At 40.6% G+C, this 13,813-nt stretch overlaps 1 protein-coding gene across 3 annotated transcripts in view; it reads left to right on the forward strand.

Annotated features, from left to right (window-relative positions):
* The first annotated feature begins 262 nt into the window (after positions 1 to 262).
* Fry (FRY microtubule binding protein) overlaps positions 263 to 13,813 on the forward strand; it is a 407,101-nt gene continuing 393,550 nt past the window's right edge. For all 3 annotated transcript variants that reach the window (XM_058582514.1, XM_046454025.2, XM_046454026.2), the window contains exon 1: positions 263 to 430. The gene's annotated coding sequence lies outside the window, so the exon portion shown is untranslated. The remainder of the gene's footprint in view (positions 431 to 13,813) is intronic.

A 13,813-nucleotide genomic window follows, 5' to 3' on the forward strand; every position in this document is an offset into this window, starting at 1 on the left:
GAGAGAAGCTGCAGAGCCTAGGCGCGGAGTCGCAGCGCGCGGGTGCCCGCAGGAAGCCTCGCCCAGCTCGGGACCCCACCCTCCGGGTGCCCCGGGAGAGGGCCGCCCCGCGCTGGGCTGCGCGGCCGGCGGGGGCGGGGCCAGTGATTTTCGCAGCCAATCCGCGCGGCGGCGCGTCCCGGGGGTCCGCGGCTCGCCTGGCGCGCAGGGGGCGGGGCTCCACTTGACAGTGGCGGTCGCCGGGCAGCCGAGCCGGGGCGCAGCGAGCAGAGCGCGGCGCAGGGAGCGCGATCTGCGCGGGCGGCTGCGGCAGCGCCCTGCTCCCACGGCTCGGATTTTCGGCCCAGCGAAGTAGCCTCCAGCGGTGGCGGCGGCGTCCTGGCGATGCTGCGGGACCCCTCGGGCGCCGGTGTCCTGGCCTCTTCCTAAGGTACCCAGCCCGGCTCACACCCTTGACGAGGGGAATCTCAGCGCCTGGGAAGTGGCTTTGTGAAGCTCCTGGCTGGGTGGACTACGTGGTGGGCCGGTGACCGGGTGGGTGGGGCTGGGCGGGGCTGCGCCGTCTGGGCTGCTTTCCCTCCGAGGAAGAGGGTGGGGGCGAGGGAAGCGGGTGGGGGGAGGAGGGCTGTCTCCCGGCAGCAGCTGACGGCATCCCCAGGCTCCATCCTCCTCCTGCCTCCATGTGGTTTGAAAGAGGTTTTGTTCCAGGAGAAAGTTTGATGCCCAGAGTTGAGCAGCCTGACTTGATTGATGGTCCTTGAGGCCCACGCCCCTAAAGAGAGGCAGCCCACCCTATGCTGTACACCTCTGCACTGAATATGGGCACTTGGGAACCCGTGTTCTGACCTGAGCAGCATTCTTGACGTAGGACTTTCCTTGAGGAAATTCCTCTGTGGGAATCCCCTTTGGGGGGGAGGCTTTCTGGACTCAGCCATAGCCCCAACTTGTGGCTTGAAAACAATGCAGCAGGTAGTCTCTGGTCCCATGTACCTTTCCCATAGCATAGTCTCTGCCAAGACTTATGTTGTAGTTTCTTCAAAAATTTAAACTTAACTTCTGATTAAAGATTCCCAAATCCAATGTGTCCAATGTCGGGGCCACCATCCAAGGTGACAATGATAATTTCAGTTAGACTCTTTAATGTTTTAGCACTTATTTTCAATTGGCTTTCCCTGAGTTTTATGACAGTTGCTGTGGCGCATAGCAAGTGGGTAGAAGTTATGGCCCATCATTTAGTGTGAGAGACGGGAACAAAAAAATACATAATATGTGTGCCCACTTGAAGAAAGGCAGGTTTCAGTCTTCAAATGAGGTGGATTAGGTGAGCATTATTAGCTTTATAAAACAAATAAAATAAAAATTCCAATTCCAGTTAGAACTAAGTTTTATCTGAGATTGTAGGAACACATCAATCATAAAGTGACTCGGGATAGAGGAGTAACATGTAGATACCACATAGTCTTGCAAGTAGCAGATCTTACATATATACTTAAAACATGAATTTTATTTAATCTGTCATATCTTTCTGATCACACATGTGGATTCTCACATTTAAACTCCTTTTTTTTATCAAGATATGTTCATACCATAAGACAATTTTATTTATTTATTTATTTTTTGACACTTAGAAAATTATTTATTTGACTGAACCATACATCACATACAAAATTTTCATAACAATTATAATACAATACATAATATTTTCACTGAAAATCAATGTAGTATAGAGATTCAACATCGTCACAATTAAAAGACAACCAGTTTTTATTTGTAGAGACTAAGTCTAAAATTAATATGGAAACACATTGTACTGTCATGTGTAACTAATTAAAACAAAAAAATATGGAAATACAAAGAATATTAAGTGGTCAGACCAATTTTGAAAAAAAGAACAAATAAGTTGGAAGATTACCACAACCAAATTTAAAGGCTGATTACTAAATTACTGAAGTCAAGACTTCCAGTGTAAATTAATGGATCTATGAATAAAAGGGTTTTCAGAAATAGAACCAACCACCCTTGTATAAACAGATCATTGTTTGGTTTTTTTTTTAATTTTTTTATTGTTGGTTGTTCAAAACATTACAAATTTCTTGATATATCATATTTCACACTTTGATTCAAGTGGGTTATGAACTCCCATTTTTACCCCATATACAGATTGCAGAATCACATCAGTTACACATCCATTGATTTACATATTGCCATACTAGTGTCTGTTGTGTTCTGCTGCCTTTCCTATCCTCTACTATCCCCCCTCCCCTCCCCCCATAAGACAATTTTATAATATCCTTTGAAACGTCTTGTTCCAGTTCATGTAATTTACCCCTCCACCAGAAAACATCATCTTATTTAGAGCACTTACATTTAAGGGCATTTTGCAATAGTGTCCATACATCAAGCACATTATGTGTGTCAGACACATTACTAGGTGTCTTATATATTATTACTTTAGTTGTTATAGTCACTCTAAGCAGATGTTATTACTTTCCCCGAGTTTATGTAATTTCCCCTCACAACTATGCAGCAAATGATAGAGGTAGGATTTGAAACCGGTTCTTTTAACTCCCTATTGATGCTCTTGACTATTATTCTATGCTGTCTCCTAGCTCTTTTGAGAGTTACTCTGATATAATATAGTAGGGAATCCAAATATGGCAACATACACTATCTCTACTGGCCTAATGTATCAGATCTTTTTCTAGAATGTCTTTTCTCTCTGGGAGCCCACCTCACCCCCCACCCTTGGTGCATATGCATAAAAATCAAAGCCTCCTTAGACCTCCCAGCCTTCCCCTCAATTCAGATGGAAACCTCTAGACCTGTCAACCCATCACCCTTTCAGGTAAGTCAGTTCCAGGTGATAGGTAACCCAGTGTTTCCCTCCCTGGCACTTAAGGAGCAGTCTCTACTCAGTTATGTGAGTCTATTTTAGCTCTGCACATACTCCCTACTGGTTGGCAGCAACATAGCCCCTGCAGTGTTCACACTGGCACACGCATCCCCTCGTACCAACTGTCAGAGAATTCCTGACACAGGCCGACCTACTTAAAAGGAACAACTAAAATGAAGTCACTGGGGAAAGTGGTTTTACTCTGGGGAATCCTTGAGTTCTCCAGTACCGATCAGAAAGGAAATTAACATAGGGACCTAGGAACAGGAAATGGGCCTTTTCCATAGTGGGAAATGCCATATGTATATCATAGCCTAGTTTCAACACTATTGAAATATGTGCTCACCCTGGAAAAACCCCTTAACCTGTTGTCTTGATGACAAATGTGTGACTCTGGTTCTAGAATGATTTTTTGTTGTTGTTTTTGTTTTGCGGGGCCTCACCATCTTCACATTAGAACACCACTTCTGTATTACAGCATATTTTAGGTTTTGTTTTTTAATTTGTTCATTTTAGATATACATGGCTCTAAAATGATTTATAAATACTAAGCTTTGAAAGAAATAAGTGTATTTTTGAGCTGTAACCATATGCTGCCTAGAATCATATCCTTCTAGTTGGCACTTTACTCCTGTTACTCTAGTGCAAGAATCTTAAAGTCCTGCATGTATGCTTTGGGATTTTAAATGGACCCTCTTGTCTAATTATTTCACTCCATACTCTGTAGCAGTAGTAGGGTTTGAGATTAGAATAGAGCCCCGGCACTATCTCTCTATTATCTCTGCCAAAAAACTGAAGTAGCACCAGTTAAAGTAGGAAAAGTAGAACATGAAGTTTGCTCATTGTCACACTCTTGCCCCAGAATGGAAGATGTGCCAAAAACATTGTTGGAAAAGTAACTGGACTTTCTTAAATGATTAGTGACTTGTAAAACTATACCAAATTATTGAAATTATATAGTTTCCATAAAATCGTGTATGTGCATGTACTTCCAGAATCAACAAACCTCCACTCTAAATTCTGTTTCTAAAACTTCTCAGTAACCAGCAATCTCATTTTATTTTCCATATTTTGTCAAATCTAAAATACTGTCAATTGTAATGTATAACATTATTCTTATGCTGTACAAGAAAAAAGAAAAATTTGATTACAACATACCACTTTAATGTTGTTCTTCCATGACACTACTTGAATAGATCATACTAGTGTTTCATGGCTTTCAAGTTTCCTTCATCTCTTCTGTGGGTTTGAGTACATTTTCTTGCCAGTACATTTGGTAGCATTGCTTGAGTTGTGTGGGACAGTGCCTTTGCATGAATCAGTAACAGATATGGACATGGCTTCACCAGTGTGTGTCTTTTTTTCTTCATTCTGGTAAAGTGTTTGCATCTTGCTTTGCAAGGTATTATGGATATACCAATCAAGGGTAAAAGTTTCCTTTGGTGATGCAGTGTTTATGCCCCACTGCTCTGTTTTGGTGCTTTCGTGCATATACTGTTACATTTCCTTGCAGAGCCAAGTCATAGCATAATCTTTTTGAAAACAATTTAAATGGCAATTAAGCAGAACATGTACAGGACTAGCAATGACCATAACTCAGTAGAATTGAAAACAAAATGAATAGCTGTGACTGGGTTTTTGTACATGGAGGGTCATGACATTTGTGCCATGACTATGGTCAGGTCAATATAAAGATATATCCTGATTTTGGGAACATTAAGAATGTGAAAAAATTATCAATGACATACCCTAATCTGTGCCCACTTAGTTTTATGAACTGAACTTGCCTACCTTCTTTCATCCTCCATTCATTCATAAAGTCATGCATTTTGTTAGACTGCAAGCCCCAAGAGGGCAAGGACTTTTTTTTTTGTCTTGTTCTCCACTATATGCCAACCAGGTAGGACAGTCTGTGACACAAAGTAAATCTGTTCACTGATTAAATCTGTAAATGTGTGAACAAGTATCCTCCCATGGAAGATGAAGACACATGGAGTTGTTCACTGCCCTCCTGCTGGTTAGAACACATATTCTTAAAAGTATGACGGTGACAGGAATAAAGGGGGACAGGTCCACATTAAGTTCTTGATTAATAGAGCCCTATTGAAACTACTTGATGCTATAATGATGATATAAAACTAGTTCAGAATAGAAGAAATTCCAGCATAGTTTTATTGATTTTTTTTTTCACTGAAGGAATTTATAGAAATTTATATCTTGGATTTTTTTTTTTTTTTGTATTATCTAAAACCATGGCTTGCTTGGACTCTATGCAATTTAATGTACTTGTCCTATTACGAAGAACAGGGAAATGCCTTTTTCCTCCCATAGGGCCCTCTGAAATAGAACTCAGCGACCTTGCCTAGGTATATAATCCCACGAAGACAAATCTACTCATGCAGCTTGCTTTATAGTCCATTTGTTTATGCCAAAAAGGGGCCATATTTATATTTTTGACATATGACACCCCCCAGAAAAAAAAAAAAAAAAAAAAAAAACTTTGTTGGGCAGGACACATCTCCATCTGCAGTGTCTCTGCTTCCTCACTGCTGCCCAGTCAAGCAGAAGGCTCTTCTAGACAGTGAAGCCAGCTGCAGATGCCAGCAGAAGGAATGGCAGGGAATCTAGCTTAGCAACAACTCAGAAGCAGTCCCAAGAATCCAAAGTGATTTAGCCTTGCCCATATAACCCCGTGATCTCTGAATGTAACAGCTGGACCTGCAAAGACACACCCAGCTTCTAGTTCAGAGAAATGTGGGACCTCTGAACACATGTCTGACAGTCTGAGGTCCCTTGTGGGTTTCTAAGATACATTCAGTTGACTTGCTCAAGGGAGGATGATTGATGTGGGCAAGTCATCACTACATGTCCCCAGCTGCATATGACACAATTTAGCATAGTGGTGGGTGCTGTGAAGGGGCATGGCAGATAGACCAGAGCTGGTTCTTTTATATACTAGAAAATACTTACTGAGTCTTTTTGGTTATCACTGATAGAACTTACATGTAATCACTTTTATTAAGTATTATTAACATGGGCCAGACAAAGTAATGTAAATGACAAAGAAAAAAATTTAAACCTGTTTACTGAACACAGCTGGATGAAAGAAAACCAATTCTCTAATTATGTGCAGTGTTCTAATGATACCCAGGATTTGTTTTTAAACCGATATGGTAAGATGTGCAGACGTGAAAATGACTGAGAAGAAGGAGAAGAAGTTTATTATACTTATTTCCCTAGAAGGAAGAGGCATGGCATGCCACACTGAGGGCAGTATCAGGGATGCCCCAAAGTGGGTCAGGGGTCAGAGGGAACCAGGGAAAATGGCAGAACCCCTTATTATGGTTCTGTGGCAAGCAACAGGTGAGGCAGGGTAAACAGGGTTAGGATTGGCTAGTTTGACTAATTTCAGCAGGCTCTGGAGCATGGGGGCTGTCACTAATTGTCCTGTACCTAGCTCACAGCATATGAGCCTGCTGAAGGAGGCAGCAGGGTGGGCTCTCGATTAGTTGGTTTGCATTTGGAGATATGCTTGCAGATGAGTCCTTACCATCTGCAGGCATTGGCTAGCCCTAGGGGGGCAGTCCCTCCATGTCAGCCAGGCCCCAACATGTCAGAACATAAGAATATAGAAAATAAAACTCATGGTTAGTATAGAAGGATTTTTTTTTTTTTTTTTAATGGTCAACTAATGAATTAGGCCCATAGACACATGGAATATTAGGTCTAGCTAGGGGTCTGACATATGTACTCAGTAAACATTAATTAAATCTGAGTCATGGTGCCAGATGGTCCAGCCACACTAACACTCCATCTTGATGGATATGGTAGTCAGGTGTGCAGTGTTTATCTTGGAAAAAAGAAAAATTGAGAGGCTGTGCATTACATAAAAGATCCCCAGGTGATGGATAAGTCCCTCAGGATGAAAAGGAGGCAAAATACTTAAGTCTTTGAAAACATTAGTTAACCCTGGAGCAGACACATTTTTAGTTATAAGATCTCAAAATCTCTAAGGTAATCATATGTCTGGTATATTTCCTTATTCACTGTGGATTTAAAATACAATACAAGTCAGGAAACATGAAAGTTACATGCAACTTTTAAAAAGGGTTTTTCTCAAAAAGTAAAATTGGAGCTAAAGAAAGTGTGTGTGTGTGTGTGTGTTACAGATTCTGTGCTTAGGAACAGGCTTCTAAATGTTACTCAAAATAGCATGTGACATTCTTTTCTTGACTACATGTCAGTATTAATCAGATGATCTGATGATAGGTACATACACACACACAAAGTAATGGTACTGGAGAGATATGAAGGTAATTAACAGACAACGTGGTGGTGACAGACCTAGGTGCAGAATGTTTAAATGTCCCCATATTACCTCTAATGGAAGATGGCAGTGAGTGGAAGGGACACGGAGTTAGACTCAGGACATTACTCATAATGATGAAAGGCAGGAGTGCATGAAGGTACAAATGTTAGGGCTCAGTGCTAAGTAAATCAAATGACTAGTTGCTCCGATCAGCCTCCTGACTTTTCTTTCTGTGGTTGGTTAATGATTATAATGCCTTTACGGTCCACTGGCTTTTCCTTAGAATCTTGACCATGCACGGTAAGAAATAATAAAGAAAATATAAACTGAAGGTCAATCTAATGCTCTCAGAGGGAAAGTTCCTTCCCCGTGAAAACTCCGGAATCACCCTCTGCTCACAGTTGCTTCTCTCTTGTGACTTTGCACATCTCCCTTGTGTAGCAGCTTCTCTCCATTGATGGAGATTGTCTGAGTGTCTTTACCAGATCACAGCTGTTCCCCGATAATTTCCAAACAGTCAACTTAGCCTTTACAGTTGCAGTATTTGCCTACATTGGCCAGTGAAAGTATTGCTACCTGGCTCCTGTGGCTAACCTGGGTTTGATATTGATCAGGCAGTCCTTGGTTAAATCTGTCTGTTAACCAGGTAAGCATTTTTCATTCCAAAACTTTTATGTTTTGGTTTTTTTAAAACCTCTAATTCCATACATGAGTTAGGCCTGTGTAAAAAAGGAATATCAGACAAATAAGACCATATGCAGAACTACTCATAAGTCCTTGGCTTTGTGGAGCCTTTTCTCTCTGTTGATTCCTCTAAGTGGGATCTCCTAATGTGGGGGTAGGAGGTGGGCGGCAGCCTTCCTGGAGCTGTTTTAAATATTTGCATTCCATTTTAACTTGAACCTTATGCACATATGGAGTTGGGGGGCGGTCAGTGAGAAGAGGCATATCCTGCTTATCTTTTGGACTTACAGCCTAGTTAAGCACCTGCAAAGGGTAGGAACTTAATAAGTATTGGTTGAATTAGAAACTATTGGCTGGCTGGTTGACACAGAAATTCCCAGCCTTTTTTGGTTTAGAGGTTCCTATTAATTATGAATAAGAGCTTTCACAAAATACTTTATAATCTGATAGATAAGTTGTCTAGAAGGGTGAATGAAAAACATAAAGACTGCTTTTTAAATAAATAGAAGTCATGAAGATAAACTTGCTTTAAATATCTATTACAAATGACGACTGTATACATTTTATGATATTTGAATGAAAACTGGATGACTAAAAATAGTAGTATAGATAGTATAGATTGTCTATATTTTGGTTATTTGGATTAGTTAGTAGATTTAAAACATACAAATAAGTAATAAAGCCTTAAAGAAAAGATATTTACTTAGTGAAATTTCCTAGAGTAGAATAACCATTTGAAGAAAACAGTAGAAAAACAATAACATTATGGCCATAACCATAATATGCAATAAATTTTAGATAGGTCATAGTGTCAAATGTTGGGAGAAGAAAGAACAGACAAAAGAAAGCAAAAGAAAGAAAAAAGAAAAGAAAAAGCAAGCAAGCAAAGTAATATATGTATCACAGGATGAAGATTTTTAATTAAGATTTTCTGAATATTGATGACATTTTACAAAGATGCATATATTGGAAAACTGGAAAGCATAAAAATAATAGAACACAACAATACAATTCTAAAAGACAAAATTACAACAGGAGAAAGAATGTGGGTGGTGAAAAGTTATTGAAGTAAGGAATTAATGTGAATATGAGATTTGTGGCATAAGTACTCAGAATCTAGTCCGTGATGATTGAGGGAGAGGAACAGATATTTGGGACATGGAAAGACCAATGTTAGATCATCACATGAGAGGTCCAGAACATAAAACATGTCCCTTGATTGCCACTCTTTGATAAAAATCAAAATGAGCCAGGTGCAGTGGTGGATGTCAGTAATTCCAGTGAGTCAGGAGGCTGAGGCAGGAGGATCGCAACTTCCAGGCCAACCTTGAGACCTCTCTCAAAATAAAATCAAAGATAAAAATGGGACTAGGATGTAACTCAGTGGTAAAGCACCCGTGGGTTCAATCCCCAGTACCAGGGGGAAAAAAAAATATATATATATATATATGTATATATGTTTTTTTCCCCTCTCCATTGACTTCTTTCTTCATCTGTTGAGCTAGTAAGACAAAAATAACAATAACAGCTCTTGAACCACCATTAAACATGGTAAATTATAAGGACTTTATTCAGAAACCATTTGAGACAGAATTTCGTGAGTATTTGCTTTTACTTTGATGTCTCCCAGAGTAGAAACACATTCAACAACAGACTTCAGTGTGGACACTCATCAATAATTGTGGTACATTGGACAGTGTCTTTGCCTTAGTTGTGTCTTTTAAAAGCACAATATCTAAAATAAAGTTGAAAATTTAAAATTTGATCTCACTCTCCAAGAAGTGTTCACTTGATATTATTTTTCTTGTCCCTCTTGGAGCTGGAGGTGGAAACCATCTCTGTGAGTACTATATGGAAATGGAGAAAGACTTTCCTCACCATCAAAATTATCTGAATAGGGTCTCAAAGGGCCACAGAGCTGGGGCTACATTTTATACTTAGTCCTTTGTGTTTATAAGTTCCACATTATCAGATTCAACAAACTTGGAATCAAAACTATTCGGGGGGAAAAAATGCATCTGAACTGAACATGTACATATTTTTTTTTTCTTGCAGTTATTCTATAAACACTATGGTATAGCAGATACCTAGATTTAAATGTGCTTAGGTTCTATGCAAATACTTCACCATTTTATATAAGGGACTTGAGCATCTGTGGATTTTGATATCCTTGGGGGTCTTAGAACCAATCCCCCATGGGACCGAGGGCAAATATACTGACTATATTTTTGGAAGAGAAAGATGTTTGACTCAAAGTGATCTGAACTTACTGTCCCCTCATTCCTCAGAATAAGCAGGGGATCAATGGCTGTTGAAAGCTGTGTGGTTAGTATTGCTCTCAGGGCTTAACATTCTCTCTTTATATCTTTTGACCTCCCTGTGCCGTAGAGCCTGTTATTGTCTCTATTTTACAAATTAGGAAACTGAAGAACAAGAGGACAAGAGATTAGGTATTTCCCCATGACCCCAGTGAGGAAGCTAGGAAAAGAACCCAGAGTGTCCTCAGAATTACACATTTAGCTCTGTATCACACTCCATTGTCTGTGCTTAATTTTTTTTTTTTTGGGGGGGGGCGGTGGGGGGTGCTTAATTTCTAAACATCTCTCCTTAGAGTTCTTGTCTACTGGACAGATTTGTTGTAAGCGGTGAGGTAATCGTTTCAAGTATTTAAATGGTACAGTTGTTATTGGTGCTTTGGAAACAACTGTGACGTAAAGTGTAGTGAAAGCTGCAGGTATTTTTCTCTCAGATCTGGCCTAGTCAAGTCCACTGCTATGGCACGCACCCTACCTTGGCTCTTCATCTCTGCATATCTGCAGAGCGTCTCTGTAGACCTCCACAAGTCCAGCACTGAAATCCCCGTTTTCCACTGAGACCTGTCTTTTCTTCCTTACTTGGAGTGAGTAGGTGAGTGGGAAGCAGAACAGAAAAGGAAGCACTTTAAAAGGAAGGAGGGTGAAGCAGCTTTATTTTCTGCAGGAGGCTGCATCCACAGCAGAACAGTGGAATTAAATCCACCAAAAGTAGGACAGAGGGAAGCTTCCATTCAACACATTCGTGCCAAGATTGGGGAACTAGTATCTCTATTTGCTATCCTTTCAGTCCTGGATTTGTTATCTTCTCAAGCAGAGAAGAAAACCATAGACAACCTCCAGTGTACTTCTGAAACACTGACTACATCAAAAAGGGTATTCAGTTGCAGGATCTCAGATAGTTAGCAGATCTTAAATATTCTTGCAAATATACTGTAGCCAATGAAGCCTACATTGTATCCCTCTGACTTTTCCTTAAAGAAATCGTTAGGCAAATACTTGGGAGTGTTTAGAAGTCAGTTATCAAATTGTTCTTTTATTCTCAGAAGTCCAATACCCGGGGTATGTGACATCTGATTAACACTCTTTGAAAACACATTTTAAAATGTAATTGAACACATTTTTCTATGTTAATACATTAAAAACATATTTATGAAATAAAAATGTATTTTTATTTTGAATATTTCCATTTCTTCCCATTTTTTTTCATGTGTAGAGAGATTGTTTGTACAAATGAAATCACTTAGTATACTGTTTTATAAGCTGCTTTTTAAAAATAGTAAATTCATGCCAAATATCCTTCCATGATGGTAAATCATTACATAGATTTTTTTTTTTTTTTTTTTAAATGACAGACTGAAGTCATCAGAGCTTGGTTCTTGTGTTTTGAGACAGTCAGTAGAAAAGCTGCTTCTCAGCCCCAAAGCTAAGAACTGTATTTATCTCTACTTAGGACATATTCTCTGCCTCATGTAGTTTTGAAGTAACCTGAGCTTGGCTTCACCTGCTAAATGAGAGCTCTATATCAGGACTCCTGCCTCTGCCTAGATTATCATCAGGAGCCTCCGTTATTTTCATGGTCTATGCAGCATCTTACAGTTATCCTAGCAATTCTGATATGGAAGTACAAATGAGCTCTTTCTGCCTTGCATCTTCTGATAGATGAATGTCAGGGGAGACACAACCCTGCCACCTGGCCTCTTAAAACCAAGCCCATCTGCTTATAAAAACTGCCATTCAGTATGCTGACACCCTCCCCATTTTATAATCTACAGCTGCCTCTCAATTATCTCTTCTCCTGGGAGCCAAGATGCCAAAGATAATTGAAACCCACTGATAATAACCAAACTTCATGGTACTTTAAATCTTCCTCATCAATCTTTCAACTGGAACTGCTCACAAATGGACAGATTAGAGTTTCTTCTTTCCCTGTGATTATCCCCTAATTCTGAGCCTAATGGGGTAACCAAAATTTGGTTGCTTGAGAGACGTGCAGACCAGCCTGTCTTGACTTTATCAGCTTGAAACTTCCAGGGAAGAGGACTAGGCACGTGTTGGACCATTAGAATAAGATACTATTCTTCTTTTTGGTTCTTTTCCCAGAGATTATACCCACACATGTTTTTAGAGTACCATCATTTTCTCTTTCTTCAGTCTGTCCCCAGTTTACCCCTCATCTCATGCCAAAAACAGAAACAAATCAAAACAAAGTACATATATATGAAGTATCTATAAAATACACACATCCATTTTTAAATAAATGAGAGTCATGATTCTTTAGTCTCAAATATTTTTTTTATTCTCTTCGCTTCCCCACTGTTGAGTACTGATCTTAGAACTTTCTAGGCACCTAATGTGCCCACGCAGGCAGCTCACCCTTCTGCCTGCCCTGACCAGCTCGGCACAGCTGCTTCTCCTGAGCTCCCTCTCTGCCCTTCCCTTCCTACCCCACTTGAGGTGTAGGCTGCTAGATCCACTGCTCTTTCCGCATTTCCAGTTCTCTTCTTTCTTCCTTTTGTACCATGCCTTTCCCTGTCCCCCTGACCTTTGTCTTCTTAGCAAGGACATAGGATGCATCCAAAAGAACAAACTTTTAAGACCCTGGGGTTTTCTGTGACCATCACAATTGTTAAAGTGCACTACTGATTTAAAAGGTTTTTTGTTTTTTTTTTTTTTTTCTTCCTTTCCTTAAAGGAAGTCATTTGGCCCTTGGACTTTCAAGGCACTCTTGCAGCTAATTGGGTAGAAACCCTAGAGAGGGTTGCTGCCCTCTGGATACATCAGGGATGCTAAGAAGGGCCATTTTGATTAAGGCTCTGTGAAGCACTCCTTCCTGGCCTGTTCTCCCCATCTTTCTAAGTGGCCGATTCCTCAGTGGTAGTGGTGATTCAGGCCCGTGGGACCGCTCCAGCCCATTTGAATAAGCTATCAATAACATTAAAAGCCTTCCCAGACGCTGATGTTTGCCAGCACTTACAGGCTTCTGCAGATTGGATGAGTGCCTTTTTGGTGTTTTCGGTTTCTCCTCAGTGTTTGTTAAACAGTCAGGGTATTTATCAGAAATGTCAATTGAACACAGACACATTATAGTATGTGCTATTCATTGTTGTTGTTGTTGTTTCCCCCCTGAAACTGCAGAACTCCATTTCTTCTTGGATTATGTCCTTCACACCAGGAAGGAATACTGGGAGTGTTGAAAAGAAATTATATGTGAATTACCCTCCGTTAGTAGAAGACAGTCAAAGCTGGCATAGCCTCCTAAGCGTCCAGCCAGGGCTGAGTTCTGAAGCTGCTGATTAGGAGGCAGAGAGAGCAGGGACTGGGATCTGTGCCCTCTTCCCACCTACCCCTAGTAGAATGCCCACGGCCCAGCGAGGGGCGAATGCCAGCTGTACCCCGGATTCAGAAACAAGAAACACAGCTGAAGGCCAGCAAGGGTCCTGGGGGAAATGGCTACAGCACTACTATTTTATCTGGATCCTGGTTGAGGTTCAGGGCTTCAGTGATCTCTGCCTTGATGTCTGTTGAAACATGGGCAAAATACACATGCCCTTCCCTTCCCTTCTTTCTCTCTCTCCAAAAACATCTGTATCTTTGATGGGGGTTTAAAGGAAT

The sequence above is a fragment of the Marmota monax genome, unplaced genomic scaffold, assembly GCF_021218885.2.
Source record: "Marmota monax isolate L192 unplaced genomic scaffold, Marmota_monax_Labrador192_F-V1.1 WCK01_AAM20220418_F8-fsc00011, whole genome shotgun sequence".
NCBI lineage: Eukaryota > Metazoa > Chordata > Mammalia > Rodentia > Sciuridae > Marmota > Marmota monax.